At 39.1% G+C, this 25,471-nt stretch overlaps 1 long non-coding RNA gene across 1 annotated transcript; it reads left to right on the top strand.

Moving 5' to 3' along the window:
• Positions 1-12,165: 12,165 nt before the first annotated feature.
• Positions 12,166-12,845, top strand: LOC119777040. The gene is made up of 3 exons (XR_005279866.1): positions 12,166-12,325; positions 12,423-12,683; positions 12,755-12,845. It is a non-coding gene; the product is annotated as an uncharacterized LOC119777040 (long non-coding RNA).
• The last annotated feature ends 12,626 nt before the right edge of the window (positions 12,846-25,471 follow it).

The raw sequence follows: 25,471 nt of genomic DNA, 5'->3' as shown, positions 1-25,471 counted from the left end.
AAGGGCAGCTTTCTCTCAGGTCAGAGGGAACTTCCTGCATCACATTGATTTCAAGTTTCAGGGTCCTGTTAATGACTAAGGTGGGAATAGAGTGGTAGATTGGCATCCTGAAAGATAGCGATCCCTAATACAAGCGATTTAAATTAGCCTCTGCTCCAGGGTGGCTGGGCACTTCCTTACACTTTTACACTAACATTTGTACATTACTTACCCAAAAAAACATGGCATCTTATGCCATGAGATCCAACGATCAGCTGCTACTCACTGTTCCTTTTGCTCGCACAGACCTAGGGAAGAAAGCCTTTAGCTACGCAGCTCCTTGTGCGTGAATATTTTCTACAAAGAAAGTGGAAGTTGACTGAGTTTTTATCTTTAAATGATTTTAAGTTGAAAGTGAAAGAATTTGAAGCAGCCACAATGATCTGTAATTGTTTTACTTGATATGTTTTTTTTTTTATGTACCTGTCATTTAACTTGTAACTTGGCCTCTTGGCCAGGACTCCCTTGAAACAGAGGTTTTTAATCTCAATGGGATTTTTTACCTCGTTGAATAAAAAAAATAAAAATAGGGTTAGTAGCTTATCCATCTGGGAGAGGCTATGAGCAGACCTATTTTCCACATTGAGAAAAGTCAGCTAAGGTGGCATGGACCTATGTTTCAGATGCCCCCAGGACACCTCCCTTTGAGGTACTCCAGGCATTTTTTACTGGGAGGAGGCCCAGGGTGACATCAACGGAACATAAACAGAATGTAAACAAAAAACTAGACAATTAGGGGACAAAAAAAAAACACAGACTTAAATTCAACAGGGAGCAACCGAAACCAGGTGAGTGCAATAAACAGAAACACAACCAGATGTGGATAGTGACAGCAACTCTCTTTTCTAAAATCTTACTCTGTTTAAAACTAGCAGTCTATGTGACCTGTGCACTGTACATTCCTTTATAGAAAATGCAGAATCAATTTAAACAGTTTCTAACCTTAGCTGTGCTTTCTTTTGACTTAAATTTCTTAAGTTTTAAGTCTAATAGAAAATATGGGTGAAGTGTCAAGGTTTAGAGATCACAGGTGATACAGTAGGAAGCAGCTCCCCCATGACCCTGAAGGACAAGGTACTTACCGGAAAGTATGGGAAATTGATGAATGATGGATTCAACAGCAAAAATGGTTTTCAGGGCAGGTTGCTAGCACTTAGATATGGTACATACCCTGACCAGAAAAAAATGGGTTTCTGAATTTCCAACCCACGAAAGAGTGATGATGTTGTGGTAATTCCAGCTGAATATTATCAATTTCACTTTTATCATTGTCAGAGTTGAGATCTAAGGTTAGAGCTTTAAAAACAGCCCATTCTCCCTCCAGTTGTTTCTCCTGTCAATTTCTGATTGTTTACTTTGACCTGAAAAAATCCAAAATGTCTCCAATGATTTCATTCAGTGAATTCTCCTCTCATATGGACCCCATGTTCACAAGACAGACAGAAGGAAAAAGATGAAAGCCTGACACATCACTCCAGAGAGCTTCTCTGCAATGTTCTCTTCTAATCAGTGAAGGCCCTCGACTTCAAACAGTTCTGGTTCAGCCAAAGAAATAAATAAAAGGAAGGCAAAGTGCCACTAAGGGACACTCGATCCTGTCAAAGTTGTACAATTCATGAGACAGAGGGGCTTCTCTATACTAAAGATACATTCTAGATTTCACACAACAGTAAAGCAACTGTGTATTATATCAACCCCTGAGAAAATAAGAACATATATTTGTTTTTCTTTTTACAGTAAAGAAAACAAAACAAAAAAACTAAAAGTTACTTTTGCAGAGTTATTTTTCCCTAATCTCACCTTTGTTTTTCAAGGAAATAACGAGTTGATAAGAAAAAGAAATCTAGCAATAACAAAGAACCTGTCGAATTCATGGCATGGTTACTGTTTTCCATTACAAAGTCAAAACAAAAATTCAGACTAACTTGTATTCTTTTAGAAAAGGCCCAGACACCATTGTGTAAACTGTCTACCTATCCAATAAGGTCTGTTTACAAGTTCTTCCGCTTCCCTACCGTTGCCTCTTCCCTTTGCTTATTTCTACTCACATTTTTCAGTATCCAGCCAAAGTATCAGCAGCCAGCTGTAACACAGACACAATCCTGAACAACTGAAAAGCTCATTTAGAATCCAAACACAGAGTTTAAGTGATAATTTCCTGTGCATTATCACTTTTGGTTTGATTGTTATTTCTCTGCAAGGCAGGAACTGTCCCATTAGCCAGCATGGAGGCTCCCTCCTGGTAGTTTGGTCTGTTTCTAAAATGTTCAACTGAGCCAGGAAACCAAGAGGCATGGTGGATGTCTGGTGGTGGCTTAGAACTTCACAGTTCTTATGTCTACCAACAGTAACTTAAGTCAACCTTGGCATTCTTAAACCCAAACTATTGCTTGATGCTCAAATTTTGATTTTGATCATTTCTACAAAGGTGAGGAGATGAGCAGCCCTTTTTGATCACATGGAAATTATTTCTGAGATTTAGAGGACATTTTGTGTATTATGATTGCTTTGGTTACTGCTGTCTTTTGAAGATGATCATGACTGCTGACTTGTCAACAAGCACTGCAGTCCATATAATCCAGGTAACCTGTATGCAGCTGCAGCTGAAGTAGAGGCTAATATCACTAATTTCACTATCTACATAAATCTACATTAATCTACATAAAAACATGAGGCACAGGTCCCTTTTAATCTGAAAATAGCTTTAAGCATGTTTGCATAGGTGTAGAGATCTAAGAACAATTAGATCACATACAGAGCCTCACCCAACAGCTTTTTCTTAATTATTTTATATGAATGTATATCCAGGTAGTTATCAATAAGAGCCAGATGTTTAGATGAGGGCTTGGTATTTAGATCAAAGTGCATATATTTAAGAAGTTTCTAAACATGCTTTTAATTTAGTCAACATTTCTGTGGGGTTTTAATCAGTCATCCAAGGAATTAAGTGTCTTGTTTTCATAACCTGTACCTGGAAAATTGTCAACGTTTGGTGGAGGTTGGCTGAGGACCCAAATGTAGAGATGAGGGAGGAAGAGATAAGTTCTTGTAGGTACAGGATCCAGAGGCCAGCAGGGACAAATATACTGAAAAACAAAAAAAACAGAAGATGCCAGGGAGAAACACACAGGGAGCAGATGAACAACAAAAAAACAAGAAAGCAGCATTGACGAACTGCAGAAAAAAACTAAGCATGGGCTAATGAGCTGATATGAAGCAGGTGTGAATAAAACTTGCTAGAAGGGAGCCAAGGGGGAAGGAAACAGGCACAAGGGAGCAACAAAGAGTGAGTCAAGAAATACAGAACAGAAAAAATAAGAAAAATAAGACACAATGGAAAAGAAACCAATGAACAAGAAAACACAGAAAAGCATAAAGCAAAATGGAACTGACAAGGGAAAGACCTTAACAAAAATAGTCATATTTAACATTAATAAAGATCTAAAAACATCATTCTTAGTGTTATTTATCTGTATGATGTGTTTCACTATTTAAAACTTAAATAAATCACTATAATATATGACATACAGTACATACATGCATACATTGGGAGGACCTGCATATTCATTGGAGACATAAGAACAACAAAAATAAATATTTTACTAAGTTCTTGACTGTAAATCTGAGACAAGGCTAAATATTTTATCTGTATTCTTAGTTAATGAATTAAAGGGTATTTAATTCTAGTCCTTCAGATGTGTCTCGGCTTTCTTACACCTAACTCAAATGGCTAAATGACCTCCTCAGCATGCATTTACATTTTTTTTGCTGAAGCAGAGGCACATCTAAAAGGTGTGTGGCACCAGATCCTGAGGACTGGAGTTGGACCCCTGAGATATATCAAACCAGTTCAGTAGTTTTCACAACCTGTACATGATGTGTTGTGGATGTGTACAGTTCCTGGAAAGACTATAGATTAAATCTTAACTCACTTAAAAACTCATTCATTCACTTTTAAAAACAGTTAATGACAGAAAGCTGTAGCTGACAATCTAAGGTCCTGATTCAGTGACTCCACAGCTCAGCGAGGGGGGCATACTACTGATTCCATGCATGCTTTCTTACCAGGATGCCTCCTTTTCATATCACCTACCTCTCTCCCTTTCTAAAACTAATTTCATGTTGTGTTTTTCCCCAGCTCTCTAAGAGCTCATCTAAATGGCTGACGTTGATGAATGCGTGGAAAGGACCCGCAGCAGGTAGGATACGGTTACGAGCTGAGCTGGAGGAGCGGGATAAGAGGGAGGAATAGAGGGTGGGAGAGAGATGGGAGTGAGGGGGAAGCGGCAGGGGCGCGCAGAGGGTCAGGATGTTTGTCTTCCAATGAGCCGTGACTCTGAGAGAAAGAGGAGCAGAAGAGTGGGATGAGAGAAGATAGGAGGGTGGGAAGAGATGACGGTGAAGATATTAGCAGAGGGTGTCACTGCATCCTTAGTGAACTGGCTGGAGAGGTGAAAAAAATCAAGTTAGGCATTTATAAGTTTACAAAGTTTTTTTTTTTATTGCACAGTATCACTAAATGTAGATACCACAATCAGAAAAAGCAGGCATACACCAATAACCAATAAACAGTGAGAAAGCGCATGCTTGTGCTGGAGAATGTGTATGTGTGTCATTTCTTTGCAGAGCTGTGTGGTTTGTTTATTTGCTTTTCTAGATAGCTCATAAAATGTGCGTATGTGTGTGGTGAATGTGTGCACTAGAGCACGGTTTGTATTTCTCTGTGAGGGCATGTGTGGGGCAAAGGGAGTGCGTTCACGTGACTGTGTAAACAGAGCCTGGTGACACATACACAAGGCCCCGTGCTGAGGTGTTTATACGTCCTGAGAGTGGAGATTCCCTCTGCAAACAGAGAGTAATCTTCCAAACCAATTAAACCTGCAAAGATACACATCCACACATGCACACACACACATGCACACACATGTTGTGCTACACTATCCTTGTGGGGACTTTCTAATCATTTCCCACTCATTTCTGTTACCTTACCCTTACCATTACCAACAAATGTCTAGCCCTAAACCTAACCTAAACTCAATTAATACCTTAGTCCTTAGTAATAGTCCATAAATGCAGATTTAGTAAAGACTTCGGCACATGTTTGTAAGGTCTAAAGAAACAGAATGCAATCTTTTTTTATATAAATTTTTTGTGGTGTTTTATAATTGTGAAAGAAGATCTAACAATATTGAAATACAAAGTGTTAGCAGAATCACTGAGTAAAAAAAATTAAAAACAGAAAAGCAAACATGAAAAAATAAAAAATGAACTGATTCATTATAAAAATTTGTTTCCTAAAATTGTATTTTCTTTATGAAGAGCAGAAAGCTTTCAAAGCCTTACAACAAAACAAATCCACTTTGACTGCAAATACATTTTTGTACATTACTGCCAAAGCCAAAGCATTTCCATAAAATTTAAGTCAAGACTTTGATTAGGCTACTCCAAAACTGTCTTTGTTTTTAGAAATGATTCTCAAAAGTAGGACCCAAATACAGACATGCAAACAGAAGGAGTAGAATGAGTTAGAAAATATTTCATTGATAATTGTGCATGCACACCAAACACTAATCCAGTGACAATGTTGACACATTGGGGAGTTAAAATCAGATCATGGTCACTCTCCACTTTGCATTCCCCTGCCAATACATAGGGATAATATGTAAATCAGTCTTGTCGTTAGAAGCGTGGTTAGTGTAAATGCACCATAAGGGTAATAAACTTATAGCCGGGTAATCCAAGCAGACAAAAGAAAATGACTAGATGAAAACAGGCATGATAAAAAGTTTTGGCCTTGCAGATTTGGATAGAGTCACACATGGCTTGGCATGGAATGGAGTATAACCTCAGAAGGATAAAAACATTATGATCAGGCATAGGATGGCACAGAAAGGAACTGATTAATAGATGCAGGTGGACTGATTAACATAATAAGGGTTGCATAGAAGACAGATTCAATCAATAGGTCGGGGAAAATCTGTCTGATAAGCCTCCAGCAAGAGAAAACAAAACATAACTGAACCGGAACAGAAGTTCAAGACAAATGTAACTGCTTAAGCATTATATAAAACTAAACAAGACTAACACAGGTAATCGGAGCTCAGGAAAAACAGAGCAAAAAACAGAAAATGTGGTTGCCCAGATGACTGAAAATTTGCAATTGGATCTAAGGTAACTTGGAGAAGCTCAAGCAGAAATGATAAGCTCTAAAACTAAACTTAACTAAATTAATTCAAGACCACAGTAAGGCACAACAGCAAAATTTAAAACATATCTACAAAAGAAAATCTTAAACCTCTAAGAAGCCTAAATTGTGACACCTTTGGGTAGTTCTGTCATTTCAGATTGGAGTTCCTGTTGTGTTTTGGACCATTTTCCTGCTAAAAAAGCACTTAAAATTTAAATGACAAACAAAAGGACTGTCAATATCTGTTCAGAATTGTCTTTATTGTAATGTAGAGTTCAGTCATTTATGCAAAGAGGCTCAGTTTGTGAAACAAAAAAGCAGCCCCTGACCACCATACTACTACCTCCACATTCCGCTCTCCCAAACACCTGGAACAGCAGACCAAGTCTTTTTATAATCTTTTTTTTTTAGCTTTTTATTGTCATTACACTGTCACAAGTACATAAAATTAACACTCATTTAACCCATCCCCTTAGAGAGCAGTGGGCTGCCATTGTGTGGCGCCCAGGGAGCAGTGGGGTTATGGGTCTTTTTGCTCAGAGACTCAGAGTGACAGTCTGTGGGAGGGGGCTCAAACTCAGAAGCTCAGGATTCCAAGCTCTGTGCCCTAACCACTACGCCACCACTCCCCTTACCAGTCGAATGTGGGACAGTGTTTCAAGTCGTGGGGCACAGAGACAGAGGTGAAAAAAATCTGCACATATCAGGATCTGCGGACCCTGTGTAGTCAAAGCCTTTGTTATACGGAATAAACACAGTCAGTGTGACATGGGGGAAAAAAAACAGATCCAAGATTAAAAAGTCGTACTCAACAGGTGTGACCCAGCCTTAAGTAGTAACTTAAAGATTCTCTGACTTTTTTAACGAGAGACACAAATTCCTGAAGTTAAATGAAGGTTGTATTTTTGGCTGCTTAATACACAACACGACAAAGACTGTAGACAGAGTGACAAGATTAAGGGAGGGTGGTCTGCAGGTCTTAGTGAAAACATAGATTCCCTGAAATGTAACCAAGACCCAGTGTTACTGCTCCCAGTTATTAAACATCATTGTTGTCACTGACTCTGCCATAAAAGAAAACTGTCATTGCTTTTTTATTTGTGCATGCCATTTCATTTTGTTCCCAGTTTTCTTAAACTTATCCCCTCAGTCCTGTTAATGTTGTGTTAATTAAACATTACAGCGTGAAGGCTTTCATGACTTTAAAATTTTACCTAATGACACTGATTAGGTGTCTAAAAGCAGCATAGTTTTACTCAATAAGCATGCAATTATTTTTAGTGCAAAGCACATGTGGTGAAAACTGTTATCATACCGGACCAAGGGAAGGCCACGTAACCATAAAACAGCCAGAAATCCAGTCACCGCTGTTGTCTTGTAATAAAGGATTACAGTCTAATAACTCTGATTTAAGACTTTATAACAACTGCATGAATCAACTCATTCACTCTGGGACACAGCTGTTGGCCACTATTTGTTCAGTAATTTGTTTTCTTCCTTAAACTTTTTGTGGTAAAACCTTACTCACTGGGGATGCTTAAAGTGTGGACTTTGGCTTCAAAGACTAAAACTGCAGATTTATTTAACAGCGGACTGAGGAACTGAGGAAGTTTTTAAATCAGTGACTATAATCCTGTTGAGACTGGAGATTTAGTTGTCGACTACAGCTACGGTAAAATTATAGCTCTCAGGCTGCATCCATCTGTGATTTTAAAAAAATCCATCCGAAGATTGATTCACTAGGTCAGATGAACCACATACACACCAACTTGTATCACTATTTTTACGGGGCCTTTTCAATGACTTTTATTAATTTCTACACCCTAACTTCCATCCTTAACCTAAAACTCTCCATTACGGGTTCATACCTTACCCTAACCCTAACCTAAACTCAGTTCACATCTTAGTCCCAAACGTTATCCCTGACACAAAAAAGGCAATTCCCTTAATTTGTTCCAGGCATCAGGCCCCGCAAAGGAGTAGTCAGTCCCCCACAATGTGTTTTTTTCTAGAAAATATGCCCCACAATGTACGAAAAACAAGAACACACAACAGTCAATTCACACCTCATCTCTCAGTACTGTAGGATGTGGAAGCACAATGGTACGACTAAGCTATGCCTTCGCAACTGGTCGCAACTCACAATTTTACCTGGTGCTCCACAGTAGTATTTGTGAAACATCCCAGATGGGCCAGCGCTCGCTGCTTCTCTAAAAAAAACAGCTGTTCTATTGTCGCCGTTTGCTCCTTGCCACTAGCTCCACGACAATCAGGAAGGGAGGCAGGAAGTCATTTATAAAAAAGCAAAGGGGATCCAGTTGAATTTACAAGTAGAAGACTACATGCTCAGACTTGGGATGACATTTTTCTCTGAAATAAAAAACACAAGACCTGGGTAGTAATGACCAAATAATCACTGGTTTATTGTCATATTTGAAGCCTACAAGTACACCATTGCATTGTGATGCAAACCCTGTATGATCTGAGTCCAACAGCTCACTGGAACCCCAGGGTTAGTTCTATGTCTAACCCCTTATCAAGAAACAGCCCTTTTTCTTTTTTGGACCTGGGCTTTGTCCACACAATGAGAGATTGATCCTCAAAACATATTATATGTTGGGAAAATAGAGCTTAGAATATAACAACTGTTAGACCACACACACAGATACACATCTTGCTTATTACCTAAATACTCTTACGATTTTCAGTCAAATTGCAATTAGACAATCTTTGGTATATTCATTTCCTAAAGTAGGTTTTAAAATGCCTGTTTAGTAATCATGTATTATTTCCTATTATAATGTAAGAAGTGTGGTATTTCCTGGTGTGAAGAATCAAAGCCAGCTCATTTTAGTCACGATCAGCACTGAGACCAGTTACTGCCAAATTAATCATCCAAGTACAACAAACCTGTCCACATCAGTGGTCCCTCTGCGCTGTGGAATCTGTGCTGCATTAGCCATTCCCCACAGCCAAGCCTAGTGTTGTATGTCTGCATACAGAACACTGTCCTCTCCAGAGGTCTTCTGAGGACAGCAGGCTACACTGATGGAAGAAAAACTTCTATGCCAAGGAGTCAAAAGCACTCAAATCAAGGTTCAATCAAAATAATTCAGATGTGATCATCCAGGCTGATACACCAAGACCCATGTCATCTGAGGATTTATTAGAAATCTGGTCTGCCTGCAATCCAAGGTTCAGCTGTGCTGTTTTAAGTGCATAGTTTTCCTCAGGCTTATACTTGTATCTGGAATAAGATCTGAAATGGCGAATGGTGAGGGTCATTGCAAAGAATTTACCCGTCCATTATATGTTTAATGTGTGTTTTTCTATTAGAACGTTGCCTGGCTTCTACCAGATGGTGCACCGTTTTATGTCATATTCTGCATGTTGTTAGTTAATTTTATTCTTCACTCAAGTTGTAAATCATTCTATGCCACTTGATACAGCTCAAGCCTAAGACATGAACAGTCTGCTGTATTAATGCTGCAAAATCATCCTCTTTTTATACGTTACCTCCTTTAAGCACTTAGTTGCCAACAATACTTCTGAATATACATTCTTTTTTTTTTACTTTTTAATTCAGTTTCAATCCAGTTCCTCTGGTTAATCATATCCAATTCCTTCCATTAAAAAAACACATCCACATTATATTTCAAAAGACTATGTACTATAATCATCTGCATGAACCTTGCATTAGTTTGAGTGTTTTATTTTTTATTAGGGTTGACCATCATACAACATAATATTCCCTGCTCTGACTGGAATATCTCTACCTAGGGACTACATCTGTAATTCTTGTGTAAATGGGGGTGCTTTTGATTCCATGTGAATCAGAGATGTCAGTCATTTGTAAAGTAAAATTTCCATCGCAGTTAACGTATTTTATTTTTGCTGAACTCCAATGCAAATAGACTTCTCTGTGATTTGCACAGGAATGGGGGGGCATGAAATTCAATTAGTCAGAGTGTTTAGAAATTCTTTTGCGCAGCAAAACCCTAACGGCTAATAAGGTATGGCATCAAAGGAAATTTCTAAACGGAAGGAGCAGCATCAGATGCAAAATGAGGATCTAGGGTGGCCAGATCTGAAAAAAAGTTAACACATGCAACACATGGACACATACAATTAAAAACAAGCTTAGGCAAACTAAATAAATTATTATTTATTATTTTTAAACATAGTTTTATTCTAATTTTATCTATTAGTATTTCATAAAATCCCTTAAAAGTTATATTTTATTTTGAAAGCACCAAGTTCAGGTTGGTCATGATGTGGGGTTTTGCTTTGTGTTTGCAGAACCATGGCAATGACTGCAGCGCTGCTTTTTTTACATTTAAGAAATGCAAAGAATACTGTTTTGAATATTTTTACTCTTCAATATTTGGCCCTGTCAAATGCTGGACATTCTTTCAATTTGTGGGACACCAAGGCAGGGGTAGAAAACTCAGTATAGTAGAAATGTAGCCATCTGGTCACAGGTAGATCACATCACTGCACCATGAAGTAAGAATGGCTTTCTTTGGTTTTTTAGCCTTTTGTTTTACAGCTGGCTTGCATTAGCCGTAACACACAGCACTGATCAGATGTAGGCTTCGATTATTCCAAATGAACAACAAACTAAAGCTCTATTCGCACGGGATTAGTTTGACCTCGGGACCTCATGCAGGAAATAAATTACCCCTAATCTCAGTTTTTTAAGTGGCGCATTCTCACAGGATAACTCAAGCCTGAGATTTTGCTGTTATTTACAGACATCCCCAGGATATGGTCGGAGCTGTTAATGTCAGCGTTAGCCAGCTGTATGCAGGAGGTTAGTGTTGCCAGGTGTACAAGTATCGTGTTTGTACAACAATTTTGGTCTCTCTGCCATCAATAATCCCAAAATGGGCCAAACATAGAATGATTTGACCATTTTGTAAATGCATGGTTTTAATCAGCTTTCATGAGCATGTTGCAACAGTGTGTCGCAGTTTTGGCTGAAGGACCAGTGGCTGAATAGGCCACTTTCCCCGCCCCATGAGTGAGGAAAAAATAAAGAATAGAAGAAGAAGGCCAGTCTGGAAAAAAGAAGTGAGGAAAATGGAGAGGATGGAAAGATTAAGACGATTGCATCACAGAGTAAGAAGCATCACACTTTCCAAATTACTGACGTGGGGCATTCGCACAGGATTAAAAACATTGTCATTATGAAAAACTCTATGTGGCCCCTGGGTAAAACTAATCCCGTGTGAATAGGGCTTTAATAATAATAACAATTGAACTTTATTGATCTCACATTGGAGAAATGTACCTCTGCATTTAACCCATGCCCTTGGGGAGCAGTGGGCTGCCATTGTGCAGTGCCCGGGGAGCAGTGTGGGGTTAAGGGTCTTGCTCAGGGACCCAGAGTGCAGGCTGTGGGGATTTAACCTGGTACTTGCATCCACCTCAGAGCACAAGCACTGCTTTAACCACCAGGCCAACTCTTCCCCCATTAAGGCAATTGTGGCTGCAGCTCTCTGAAACAGGGGAGGCTCAGTGGTGTAAATTAAATCCAAACATCACTGACTGCATTAAGAAATGGTGAAACTCATAAAAGACATCACCACAATGGGTGAAAATAGCTGTTGTGAAGAGCTTTGAAATAATAAACTCTAGAAAACATGTCAAGTGTTCAGCACAAGATAACTGCTCTGAATGATCACTTTTCCCTCTCGAATTGTGAGGAAAAGCTTCTCGCTGTCTGGCCACTGTCAGCTAAAAATCCTTCAGTGTGTTTGCCAATCAGCATCGAGCAGCAAGATTCACGACCCCCCCCCTGCTCTATAGACCATCTAAGAGCATTAGCCTCACTGGAAGTGACGTATTTAGACGTATTATCCAGCCAGGGCTCTACTTTGTCGTTGCTTACCTCAATAGACTGGGGCTTAAACTTAACAGGGATTTCTCATAGATGTTGGGATCTGGAGGTCTGTCCACCTTCCTCCAGCAGAGGGCGCCTCTAGGTCTCCTGGAGCTGAGCTGACAACCACACCTGCGATCCATCAGTCATCAGGAGACCAGCATATAAGCAGCGGCAGGACTTCACTCCAGCGCCAGAGTGTTAAGCCAGTTATGGTTAGCGAAGCCTGAGCCAATCAATCTGTCTGATTCTCTGACTCCCTTGAACTTTTGAGCTTGAACCTGATCAGCTTTTGTCTTCTCTGCCTCCTAGGAAGAAACCTGACTGAACCCTGGAACTCTGGAAGAGTTTCATCTGCTGAAATCTGCCTGCCGGCTCTCTGGAGCTCACCTGAAGAATCTCACTGTCTGAACCTGCCTGCCTGCCCTCAAGAAGAGGATCGGAAGAAGACTCTGGATCTGAACACTGAAAGGTCTGAAGTCGAGCCCTGCCGTTGCTTAGCCCTCTGCCAACCTCAAGCCTCTAGACCCAACTGGTTCCCTCCCTCAGCTGCTAATCAGAATCTCGTCACGGGTACGAACCTGCACAATTCCTTAGACCAAGATCTACCACATCCTGGCTAACCTAACTGTCCCTCTCTACAGAGAATCCTGTGTGACCAGTCCCGGATCTGTTACTCTGCTTTACTCATAAAACTTGTGTTTATTTTCAACAAACAGTCAAACTTTTCATCTGTCTCCGTTGTGTTCTGCATGTGTGTTAGAACCCTGAACCCCATCATGACAATAGAGGGTTGCAGTGGATTAAACAGTATATTAATGAGCAAGATACTGTTGAGAAATTATTTGCATGACTACATTTATGAAGTTTGAAAATGCATATTTTACCAATCATTTCCCAGAATTTACAGGGGAGGTAAAGCCTCCCTAGTTTTCAAGGAGAAATAATCACTGCTTTAGAGGAATAATTTTTATCACCTAGGGTCTTCAGACATGTTTATCACATACAAATAGGGCTTTAGAAAATTTGTGATTGTATACACAAATGCACATCTTTGAATTCCACAGGGATATTCCTCAGAATTATACACACACACACGTTTACTATGTTTATTAACCCCCACTAATAGTATTATTAAAACTAATCCAAACCAAGTTTTGATTTTGTTCTTGGACAACTGTCAGGTTGGAAAAACCAGTTGTTGTTTTAAATAGTTTGGGAGTTTTCTTGATTTTTATGATTGCCCTGATGTTTATGTACTCTATTAGCCTGACGTAGTCCTACTCAATTCTAGTCAGAATATGAGTCTAATACTGCTCCATAGAGCTGTGATTATGGGGCGTGTTTTGAACGGACCAGGAAAAAAAAATGCCTCTGCACTCAATTGGATAGACGTACAACCAATAAGAGCAACGGAGTGCGTGACGTATGTTAAGCGAGGCATAGTTGTTGTCAACAAAAATCAAAGCGTGCAGTTGCGCGCCTAGAATAAGAAGATGAGCCGTGATGGCGTTTCTCTTTTCCTCTTTTAAAATTAATTTGCTGTCGATATCTTCTAGAACAGACCTAATAGCAGAATCTACTCACCTCAACTCTCCGGCGGCAGCCATTGTTGTTGTCGCCCAAGCACGCTTTGGTCACGTGTTTGATTACGTTACTGTTGATCATCTGTCCATCATCGTATAAAGCCCGCCCTGACAATTTGATTGGATCGCCAGAGGGTGGGCGATAATACTCGCGCTACTATGGAGCAGAGCCAGACCGAACTTCCCGACCTCAAACCTTGTGGGCGGGACTAAGTTCGGAATGGCACCCAGGCTAGTACTCTATAGCAGCGGTCCCCAACCACCGGGCCGCGGACTGGTACTGGTCCGTGGGTCATTTTGTACCGGAGGGATAAGACTTTTATATATATATATATATATATATATATATATATATATATATATATATATATATATATATATATATATATATATATATAGCCTATATAATTTATCGACGATCAGAGTCTGAGTGATGTTTTATTTTGGAAAAATATAAAAAATTGCGGTATTCTCTCCCAATTACATCAGTCGGTGCATCTGTGCCTCTTGACACAGGTTAATTCAGTTCAAGACTCATCCTATCTATAACATCCTGTTTTTGTGAAGCGGGATTTTCTGCGGTTACAGCGACCAAAACAAAGCTACGGAGCAGACTGGACATCAGGAGCACACTTCGTCTGTCATTTTCTCCAATTACGCCTAGATGGGACCGGCTTGTTGTTTTATTTTTATGCTGTTTGTACTTGATTTTATGCCAGTCGTATCATTTTACTTGATCGTATTCACACACACCCCCCCCCCCCCCCCCCCCCCACACACACACACACACACACACACACACACACATCCCCCCACCCACTCCAGGCCGGTCCCTGAAAATATTGTCTGACATATAGCGGTCCCTGGTGCAAAAAAGGTTGGGGACCGCTGCTCTATAGTGCTGCCAGATGTGTTAACTACTTTGTGTTGTTTTTTACTTTGTTTTTGGGTCCAGTTCTTTGTACATTTAGAATAACTTATCTCAGATCGCTGTCGGGTTTTTCTGTAGGTTTGATTTCCATTTTGATCTTAATTCTGTTTTATTCATGTTAACAACTCTCCCCTCTTACCTTCTTGCTCAGCTGCTCCACATAATCTGCTAATTAACACACCTGCATTCCATGTAATTCTCCAATCCTCCCTCAGTACATGAGAACATTGTTTGTCATTGTTCTGTACTGTATGCCCTCTGATGTTAGTCTATGGCCGGGTCTGAATACAGCAAATCCGAGCCACTAGCTCTTGTTCCCTCACTTTTCATGGGGTCAACAGTAAAAACCCTAACCCTAGGAAAGGAAGTGCACTGCTGTGCCAAATCACAAAACCCTTAAGCCTTCAAGTCATCATTATGAGACCGAATAGCACCTGATTGATACTTGAAAAACTGGAACTACAACCTTTGGAAAAATAACCACAAAAGACACAGGTTACACAAATAAGGGTAATGGCTAAAGCTCTCTTTATTGCACAAACCAAAACATATGAAGGTGCAAACAATGCCTGTGTCTCATGCAGCACATGTGAAGAAATTTATTTTTGTTGCTTTTCAATAAAGGGATCTTTACCTGTACACCATGTCACACAATGGATGGTGGAACCCTGCAAGGTTCCAGTGCTTAAGGAACTATAATAGGAAGAATACAGGCTCCGTTTTCTTCCACCTTCTTTGCTGATTATTCGGACAGCACTTTTAAAGTGACTGTTGACGCTTGCTTTGGATAAACAGCCCTTAATGATTTACTGTATTTGGATGAAGCATTTGTATGGATGAAGAGTCTTTTCTAAATCCCCACCCAAGACAGCTATGGCCATATTTGACATTTCTATCTTCTGTTTCGTGTTGAAGAAGAAGAATTAGGAGGAAATCTACCATTATTGTAATTCAGCCCATTTGTGCACTATACCACAACTACCTGTAGTAAAATAAAGCTTTTGTAATGTAGTGCTGTTTTAAAGTTTAAAAGACTGGACCCCTCTTTACATTCAACATATTGTTTAAACACATCTAATTATTTGCTTTATCAGACCTAATGACTTTTCTCCGCAATACCTTTGGCTCATATCTGTGGGTAGCTGCAAATATCAAGGGTGTTCTCCCATCTTCATGTTGATGATAAACTTAAACTTTGGTGGGCTGTGGGTTGTAGAGAGAGCAAATAAGTTTATTTTCCCTGGGGGTGAAAGATTGGGACAAATGGTTCAAATATGATTACAACTATTTTTTCCAACAATTTGATAAGATAACAAAATGATAATAAAATTATGAAAAAATTGTGTAAAGAATAATTTCTTCATTTGCAAGCAGTTACAGTGACTAAGGGCACTCTACATTGCCTCATGAACCTTTTTTAACAAAGTAGCTGCCCAGTGTCCCAAGCCCTCTGGCAAAATTAGCCCACTGCGCCTTTTATATGAGGGCCATTATCATGGGCTGTAAACAGCCACTGTAGTCTGTCGCCCCTCTCTGCTGCTCGGACCCAGATTCCGTTTTGTTTTATTGGTCTCATGTTTTTTCACAAGCATTTGACATGTGTGCAACAGCTCCGTGGAAGTTCACCCTGGGTGAAAACCGTGCATGTAGTCAGGGATCACATGTAAGAGGATCTGGACGTCTTTACAATTACCTCAAAGTAAAGCTGTAGTTTTATGATTAATTTACATTTTGTAGTTTTACACACTTTCCAAGGACTTAAAACTTTACTGGCTTTTAATAACCACATAATAGGATAGTGTTTCATATGTGAAAATAATATGCATCATTTCTCAATACACTTTAAGCCCTTTATGCCAAAAAAGGGATAAATCAAGCATTTCTATTAGCTCTACGATGTCCTCTTAACAAACCTCTAAAACTGCACTGAGAATGCCAAAAAAATGACATACTTACAAATGTTTTTCCTATAGAGGGAGACGGTTTTGTTTATAAGTTGTTCAGGCGCTGCAGATCATTTAGGTTAACTGCGTGGGCACAGATGTAATGTCCCCTGCCAAACACTTCACTTTGGTCATTAGCAATAATAAGCTTTGGTTTTAATTATAAAAAACACCAGCCCTTGAATTCAACAGTTTTTATTGGTCCCGCATATTTTTATATGACTGGTTTTCAAACATGAAATGAGCACATACTCAACAGTTGTTAATTCTTAAAGCCTCCAAGAGAAATGTTTTTCTTCTCCTGTGTTAGTTCTGATAACAATGTGTGACCAACCTCAAGAACAACAGATTTGAAACAAGCAAAACACCACATACTTCAAAATGTTTCCCATTTTTAATGTTTATTTCCAGCCACTAGCTTGGTGTTCTGGTGCCATAAATACCCCTCTATGTTTACAAGTGAAAAATAACTAATTAGTAGGGTAGGAATCTACCCCAGATAATTGCCCTGGTCAGAAGGTAGCCCTTGAATGGATTTTTGTAGAGGGAAACAATTATTATTTGATTGGTTAAGTTCTCCCTACACTTTAATTCAGGGAGCCTTGAATAATAAGGAGATGGTCCACATGGTCAGCTGCCAAACTTGAGTTGAGCCGTTCTCTAGCTCAGTTTTCCAACATATTTAGGTTTCATATGTATAAAGTGGCAGACTACTCTAGTCTCTTGGAGGCAAAAAAAAAAAAAGTAAACTCAGTCTGTATGGTTTATAGAATTTGATTCAGGCATTTAGGCACTGATTCTGCCTCTGGTTAATGCCATAGCTATTTCGCTAATCATGTCATATCTATGGATACTCAACTGAAAAATGTAGCTGCCTAGTGCATAAAATAACTGTTATATCAAGAATAAAACCAGAAAATGTAATGATTTAGAACAGAGGGAGCCAGTACAGACAGTGGGATAACTTAAAAAGCATTTATTTAAGCAACGACAGATGGTTTGCAGTTTTGCAGCAGCAGCGGCTAGGGTGTCCATGGTAGGTTATTCTGGCAAGAGGACACACAGGTTAGTGACTAAGAAAACCTCACAAAGAATGATCTGAACACGTAGGTCAATAACCTGGTTTAGAGTTCAGACCGTGCCCATAGAACGAGGTGATACCAGCCGGTCGGCTGACAAGGCACAGCAATTGCCACACAGAGTTCCAGATGCCAAAGCCTTGAGGAATACAGAACTGACAGGAGATCAGAGCCGATCAGATGACACAGGCAGTCAGGATAATCCAGAGGGCAATGACAAGTCCACAGTAGAATCCAACAAAATCAGAAGATAGGTCTGAAAAACAGATAAGAACGGGACAGGCAGGCTCAAAGGACCGAAGACAGGAACAGGTCAGGATCAGGCAATCAGAACAATATAAGTAAAGCCAGAAAAACTCATACCAAAAGCTCAAGAATAATCTAGCACTGCTGGGACCAAGCAGTTTAAATAGAAGCAGGAGCAGGTGAATCAGATGGGCAGTGATGAGAAACAGGGCAGAGTTAGACAGGTGGCAGAAATTAACAATTAAGCCAGTCATCAGCATAAACATAAAAAGATACAAAAAAAAACATTTATTGTACTCTTGGTGGACTTTCAGATATAGTGGATATTTTTGCCCTGTGAGTCTTAATTTGAGTAAGGTATCTTAATACCTTTCACTTGATATCCTAATATTACTAAAATCGGTCACAAAAGATGCATCTAACTAGCTTCACTGCACTAAGGATTTATTCTTGTTTTTAAACAAAATGATTCAATATGGCATCCTTAAGCAGCTACTACTGATAGTTTATAAAACCTCTCTTTAAAAATCGAAAGTATCAGTTTAAAGGATTTTAATAAGCTTTACTTAACCAAAATATTTTCTCTCTTTCTATCTATAATATTATAATATAATAGTTAGATCGTGACTCAACTCCAGCATACTGAGAGATGCTTGTTAAATTCCACAATTCTGTACTATCTTTTGTGGGTTTAAATTAGGAAATCATAAAAACAAATTATAGAAAAACTGATTAATATCCTTTTTGTTTAGACCCTGCATTAAGAGATCATTCATGTTAATGTTAATAAGCCAAGCATACTATAAGCATGCTGGCACTGCTGTGTGTGGCGATTGAAATTAACACAACGATTGGGCCATTGTCATGACTGCAAGCTCCCTCTTGGGACCTATGAGCTTTGTTTGTTTTGGGTTCATTCTGTCTGGATTAATGTTCTTGGCTTGGTGCAGCACAGTTAGTTTCTGTGTATTCAGTTGTACATACTGTTTTGACTTTGTACTTCCTTTTTTAATACGAAGCAACTGAATGAACTCAAAACTCACTGGAAATGGGTAACACGACTCTCCTTCTAAAGCGCATTTTGGAGAAAAGAGACATCACTTCATAGCCATAATATTTAGAACATCTGAGAAGTTGTTTGTTGACTATTGAAACCACACTGTCTCAACAGTGCTTGAGGTAAACAAGCCAATATTAGCCACTTGTAGCTCAGGCTGAGCAGATGTGGCCAATGCAGAGGTATGCTGAAACAGTGAAATATTGCTGTTTCCTTTTTTTTTCCTCTTACTGCTTGGACCAAAAATCTCCATTAATTTGCTTTATGAAAAGTCCAATTCTCCTTGCCGTGGGGATGTTCTGCTTGGGTGAGATTTGAAGGGCCAAATATTGCTTTCACACATGTTGTAATTCAGGCTTGTTCCATTAGAACCCCTCACATTGGGAGGAAATTGTTCACTAGAAAAATAAAGCTCAGGCCATCTGCCTTCTTTCAAGTAATGGTGAATTTTCTCCGGGCAATTCCTGAACCATGTGTTTGGTAAAAAGTCAACAAAAAATGATTTATAGTATTTGAATAATAAAACTAAATTGCCCAAAGACATGCAGCTTTGCAAACTTCCGAAACGATGATGGCATCCATTGCCTTTCCAAATACCTTACCCTACTCCCGCACAGGTTCTTGCTAAGGGGGACTCCAGACCAGAGTCCCTGCAGAGCCCACTGATCACAACACAAAAGTGGAGAGTAGAGGTGCAAACTTCCATTAAGATTTGGCATGGAGGATTTCATCCGGTTAAAAAAGGAAAAGACTCCCCATGTGGATTAATAAAATAACCCTGAGGTGCTTCTATGCACAACCTGATCTTCACACACTCCCCTTCCCTCCCTCAACAGAGCTTTAAAACACCCCCTACACAGATTATCCCAGGTCTACCCCACATGTTGCCTGGAAACAACTGAAATGGGGTGGGGGGATAGCAATATTAAAATTTCCTGGGAAGCAGTGGTTGATCCCCAGTATGCTGCTTTTGTCTCCTCGAAGCTTCATAAGAACAGCAAGACCAGTGTTCGCAAAGCAAGAGAGGAAGGAGATCATATAAACCTTCTCATTCTTGTCAAGGGTAAGCTGGCTTAGCTCACTGACTTTTTTCTTTTTATGAGAACACCACACCCCCCATCTGACTTCACTCAAGTTAACTTAACTAAGCACCCCCACCTACTTTTTAACCCATTCCAAAATCATAAGCATCCCTTTGGCAAATCACTACCCAATTAAAGGGAAGTTATAAAGAGGTGGAAGTACACCAGTTGAGGTCACATTGATGGTCATACACAGAAAACCGTGCCCTCAAAACCCTACAGCTTAGTTTATTTAAAGAGCTGCTGTGGAGGTGGTGGAGAACAGAGACACAATTTTGGATGGAATGCGTAATTATTGCCACACTCACTGCTAAAACAGTAAAGCTTGCCATGGGGAAACCTGCTGCAGTCGGTTTCAAATAAATATGTTTCTTCAAACCAGGTTTTTCAGCACTATACACTTTTATAAACAAAAAAATCGGAAGTCTTCGTATTTTTAAGCAAACCCCAATAAACCTTAAGACATTCTAAAAGCCTTATGTATAAAAAAAACAAAGAGAGAAAACAGCCTTGGTTAATGCAGTTATTTTAAAACATGGTAAGATAATGGCCCTGTCTTGCAGCTGGTCTTTCCTTATAGCTGTAAACAAATATCTGTTCTTTGCATGGGAATATTTGTAAATTGATCAGAATGCAATGAGCACTGATACAAAAGGTAGATATAATGGATTTATTTTCACAGAAAAACTCTCTGTTGAAAAAACATGTTGCCCCTGATGGGGTAACAGAAATATGAACCAAGATTAAATGGAAGAAACAGCTATATACAAAGGGATTAGGGTATAATGATGCCACAGCCATGACAGATAGCTTCACCGGGGAGTCAACAGCCAGACCACAGAGAAGACACAGGGTTTGGTCTGTGAGCATAAAGTTTAACAAGATAAGAAAATTATTTATATTACCAATAATTAGCTGTTAGAGTATATAATTTTTTCTCTTTGTTGAACCAAATTAAGAAGAGTAGTGTTTTTAGGGCCAACTTAATTTTGAGAAATCTAAGTTTATGTGAATTTAAAGATGAATTTAGGTGGTGTAAGTGAAAGAGCTCTCAAAACAGTCAGTCTGACTGAGGTATTATGGCAATATAGGTAAACCCTGAAGGGTGACACTGTAAAATAGGAGTTAAGGACAATTACTATGAGGCTTTTGAATAAAAGAGCTCTTGTGAATACGTAGAAAAAAATGCTCTGATCAGTTTTTGTTACAAGCCACCCTTCCCCAAAGCAATGGGTGCTTTTAAACCCATTCATAGGGTGTCAGTTTGGTAGGTCTCTTGGAAGCTGCAAAGACAACATTTCTGTGAATTCCTCATCCTCCATAATGGCTATTGCCATATGAATCATTACCTTATAATCTAACATCCAAGCTGAATTTTATTTTTTGACAAGTTTTGTCCTGGTTGGACATTGTGATGTCCACTTATGAGGAGTTTAGAGTACAAAGACACACAACATCAGCCACCACAGGCATTTTCCCCTGTATCATCTGTTCCCTTTGGCTCAGTTAGTTTATCCTTTTTTCACATTTCTTTTAATGTCACACATTGGTATAAGCGAGCAACCAGCCTGAACATGCATATAAACCCAGATCCACAGCCTTCATCTATCTGACCTTCTCTGTTCAAATCTATGTCCAGTGTTCCTTCTGGGTGCACAGCTGACTGTGCTGGGTCACAATAATTATCTGTCCTTGACAACCTTCTCAATCCCCCTTAATAATAAATAATCCCCTCAATCACCCTAGATTATATGCACACATATAAAGAAAGGTTTCCCTTCTTCCACCTCATGGCTTACACCTGTTTGAGCCCAGTTTGTAATACCTTGAGCCTTCTGACTGTATGTATATCACACTGTCAGGCAAAAGCATTATGATGCCCTAAACTTTCTTTATTACCAGATCACAAACATTATTATATTTAATAAGTTTAGCCCTACAGGCCGAGTCTTGTAAGCTAAAAGTCATGGGTTCAATTTCAGCTGCATCTTGTGACATGCTGACATGCCCCAGGGCAGGGCAGTTTAGTTGTTCACTGATCTATGTAGGCGAATGTGATTCCAGAACAAAGAACTTTGAGCATTCAATATGACCAGAAAAGTACTAAATGACTTAAGTCCATTAACCATTACTGTATCCATCTTAATAGTATCTCTTCTCCTGGGGTAAAAACAGAATCCTGACAACATGATGCTGCCACCACCATGTTGGACTAGGGTTCAAGGTAATGTCCGGTGTCAGCTTTTTGGCCACACAAAGTGTTCTATATGTCTGACTCAATGTTTTTTGTGCTCATGTTGCTACTGCTATGCAAAAGTTTGGCCCTGTTTGCTTGGTGTTTAGAAAATAGATAAATATAACTAGGATTGTTTCCTTGATAACTGATGCATTGTCAGAAAAAAAAAAAAAAACTAGCTGTATTGCCACAGACTCCAATATTTTCCCAGACTTTAGTGAGGCTTGCTCTGTCAGCCGCTGTCCACACTTAGCCGGGGCTAATTCATAAGCTGATGACAGCCCAGTGGTTGTCACTGTCACCTGAGAATTTTATGAGTCATGAGCACGGGAATGAACAGTTTGGAGATCAGAGGCGTGAGCTTTGCAGTGTCCTTGTATGTTCCTCGCTCTGAGGCAGCCGAGGATTAAAAGAGCAGCATGCCTGTTTAGGTGGAGGTTATGAGAATTTTGCAATGTCACAAGGATATCATGCAGCCTATTAATAGCTGAAACATGGGAGTGAATGATGTATTGTACAAGTAAGAATTTAAAGCCTTTTCTTCTCTTTAAACGGCTACATAAAGATTGTCTAAAATCACCTAGAGAGATACGAACAACAAATAAATAACTTTCATAGCACGACTGCCAATTATTCACACAGAACCAAAAAAAAGCTGAGCAACATAAGGATGTTTTACAGTTTGAACTAAAAAAAACATAATCTGAAACTCTAATATTAGAACTGCTATATGGGAGCAAATTACCTTATGTTACCCCCAAAGTTATAGTTTTTATTTCTTTTTCATAAACTAATGTGTGATTTCATTCTAAGCTAAATTGCTGCATAAGGTGTTACTGCATTGTTAGAGCTCATTTTGTTGTTGAACCACAGTATGTACAAATGATAAGAACAAAATAAGAACACTGCTGTTCAACAAGCCCAACTTGTTGTACATGCTATTTAAATGCCCTTGTAATAATTTCAGTAGACGTATTAACAATGCCTCTCACTCGTAGACAGGCACCAACACCCTTGCAACCCTTAAGGGTTAAGCAGGTATTGAAAAGGTGGAAATTGATTTTCTAGAACAAAAAGAAAAAAATAATGTTTTTGAACTTGACATCATGTTTTCTTTCAACCATTTCTGTCTCTGTGTCATCAACGATGTTGGTATAAACCCCCATACCCTGCTCTGTGAAAACAAGACCTAAATTAGCTTAGGGCTAAAATAGGACAAGGTGTAGTTTGAAAGGAAAAAAAAAAAACGTGTAACGTGCATCCATCTTTGGTCGGCCGACTCTATGCACCTGCCAGACTTCATTTACAGGTGTCGACTGATTCTCTCATGTACCAGTCACAGGGACTGACCAAGTGACCTTAACCTTCCACACCCCTCAGCCACATACGCACCTACACACACACACCAACACACACATACAATGCTACCCCCGGGGGCTGGTGGGGCTCGTTGAGTCTTGGACACAAAGACCAGCATTATTCCTCTACATCCCCTCCACCATACTGCAGACTGGGGAGAGAAGAACAGAGCTTTTAGAATATATCTTTAAATTTTTTCATTTTTAGCAAAACTACATTAGCTTAAACCCTGTTTTATATGCAGCATCACATTCTATGAAGCGACTGGTTTCCTGAGAGGGTTTGTAGGGTTGTGGTTTACATAGAAGTGTAATATAATGACATATCTTTTTCACTGTGTATTAACCAAGTAATACTTCACTTAATATCCCTTGGCAGAGTTTGGATTAAGCGGTCTGCCTGTGCTGAGGTGAAAGAGTTTAAAACAATGCATCAATCTCTGCTCTGTCTCACTGTCCTGGTCCTGAGTTAGTACAGGACAAACAGGGAAGTATTCCCATAAAGAAAAAAAGAAAACCCACACTGTGTTTGCATTGCTTTCCTCAGCAAGGTGACTGATGGAAGACCAGAAGCCACAGTGAGGAAAAGCACTGGAGTCGTGCATACTGTTCCCCCTAAACATCAACACTCTAGTTAGATAAATGAGGCCTCAGCCCTCCCTCCTTCCTCTTGTCTCAGAGGCTGCAGTTTACTAAAACCCTTTCAGTCCCTCCCTGCATGTAAGAGAAAATTCATTTCCTGGATGTCTTCACCTCTCTTCTCTTGCTCTGCATGCTCACTTCAATTATGTTGATTTTCATAATCTGAAAAACTTTGCTGTTCTTGTATAAGTGCATTTGCTCTCATCAGAGAGAAGGAGTTATGCTCAGATGTGCATCTGCTTTTATGGAACTATCTCCCTCTAGAGGTGGTAAACAAAACTGCTGCTGCTTATGTTTTCTACTTCAATTTAACCTGCATTCTGCTCATTACACAAAAAAACTATCAAATTGGAATCAACAAAGTGATTTTCTTACTTTATGAAAATTGCCATGAGGGTAAATCAAAATATGAATAATATTTACTGTGGATCAGTGTAAAGAAAGAAGTAACTTTTTGAAAAAATAAAATAAAATAAAAGGTATCCTACTTTATAGACATCTAATTAAATTCTATGGGCATTTTAAAATTTGTATCCATCAAAACCAATTCAATTCTGACAAAGCAGATTTGCAAAATATCCTTATTATGTCGTTATTTTGAAGGAAGGAATGCAAAATAAACTCTTTGGTTGAAGTAAAATATGGAGCAGACTTTGATTCATTACAGCTGGTTAGGTTGTTGGGTTAAAGTGAATATCCTTCATAACTTATGCCAAAGAAGAGAAAATCAACAACATAAAATAACCTTGATCAGATAAGTACAGTTCTTAATCTTTAATACATCTGACACTAACAGCAATCGTTATAATAGCAACATTTATACTTAATATATTGCACTATTTAAAGAAACCTGTCTATTTAGATTTTATCAGCATCTGTTTGGCTAAGATCTGGATGCTGATCATAGCTTTTTCTCTAGAACCGAATTTAAACCCCACCATGCATCATTCTATACGGATGCTGTGGAAAATAATTTCAAGTAGGTTCTCTAACCCTTATAAAGGGGTCATAAATCATGTCTGAATACAACCAAACCAAAGTTCTGCTGTAAAATCCAGACATAGTTTATCAATGAATGGTCCACAGGCCTTGGTAATCCTTCTGTACAACAAATACCAACAACACAACAGATGTGAAAGAAAAAAAAAAAAGTTTGTTTGATTTATTTATTGTATTTATTTATTTTAACAACGTGCATAGA

Source organism: Cyprinodon tularosa, unplaced genomic scaffold (assembly GCF_016077235.1).
Source record: "Cyprinodon tularosa strain WSP-4 unplaced genomic scaffold, ASM1607723v1 ctg98, whole genome shotgun sequence".
NCBI classification, from domain to species: Eukaryota; Metazoa; Chordata; class Actinopteri; order Cyprinodontiformes; family Cyprinodontidae; genus Cyprinodon; species Cyprinodon tularosa.
This window is presented reverse-complemented; position numbering and strand designations above follow the sequence as displayed.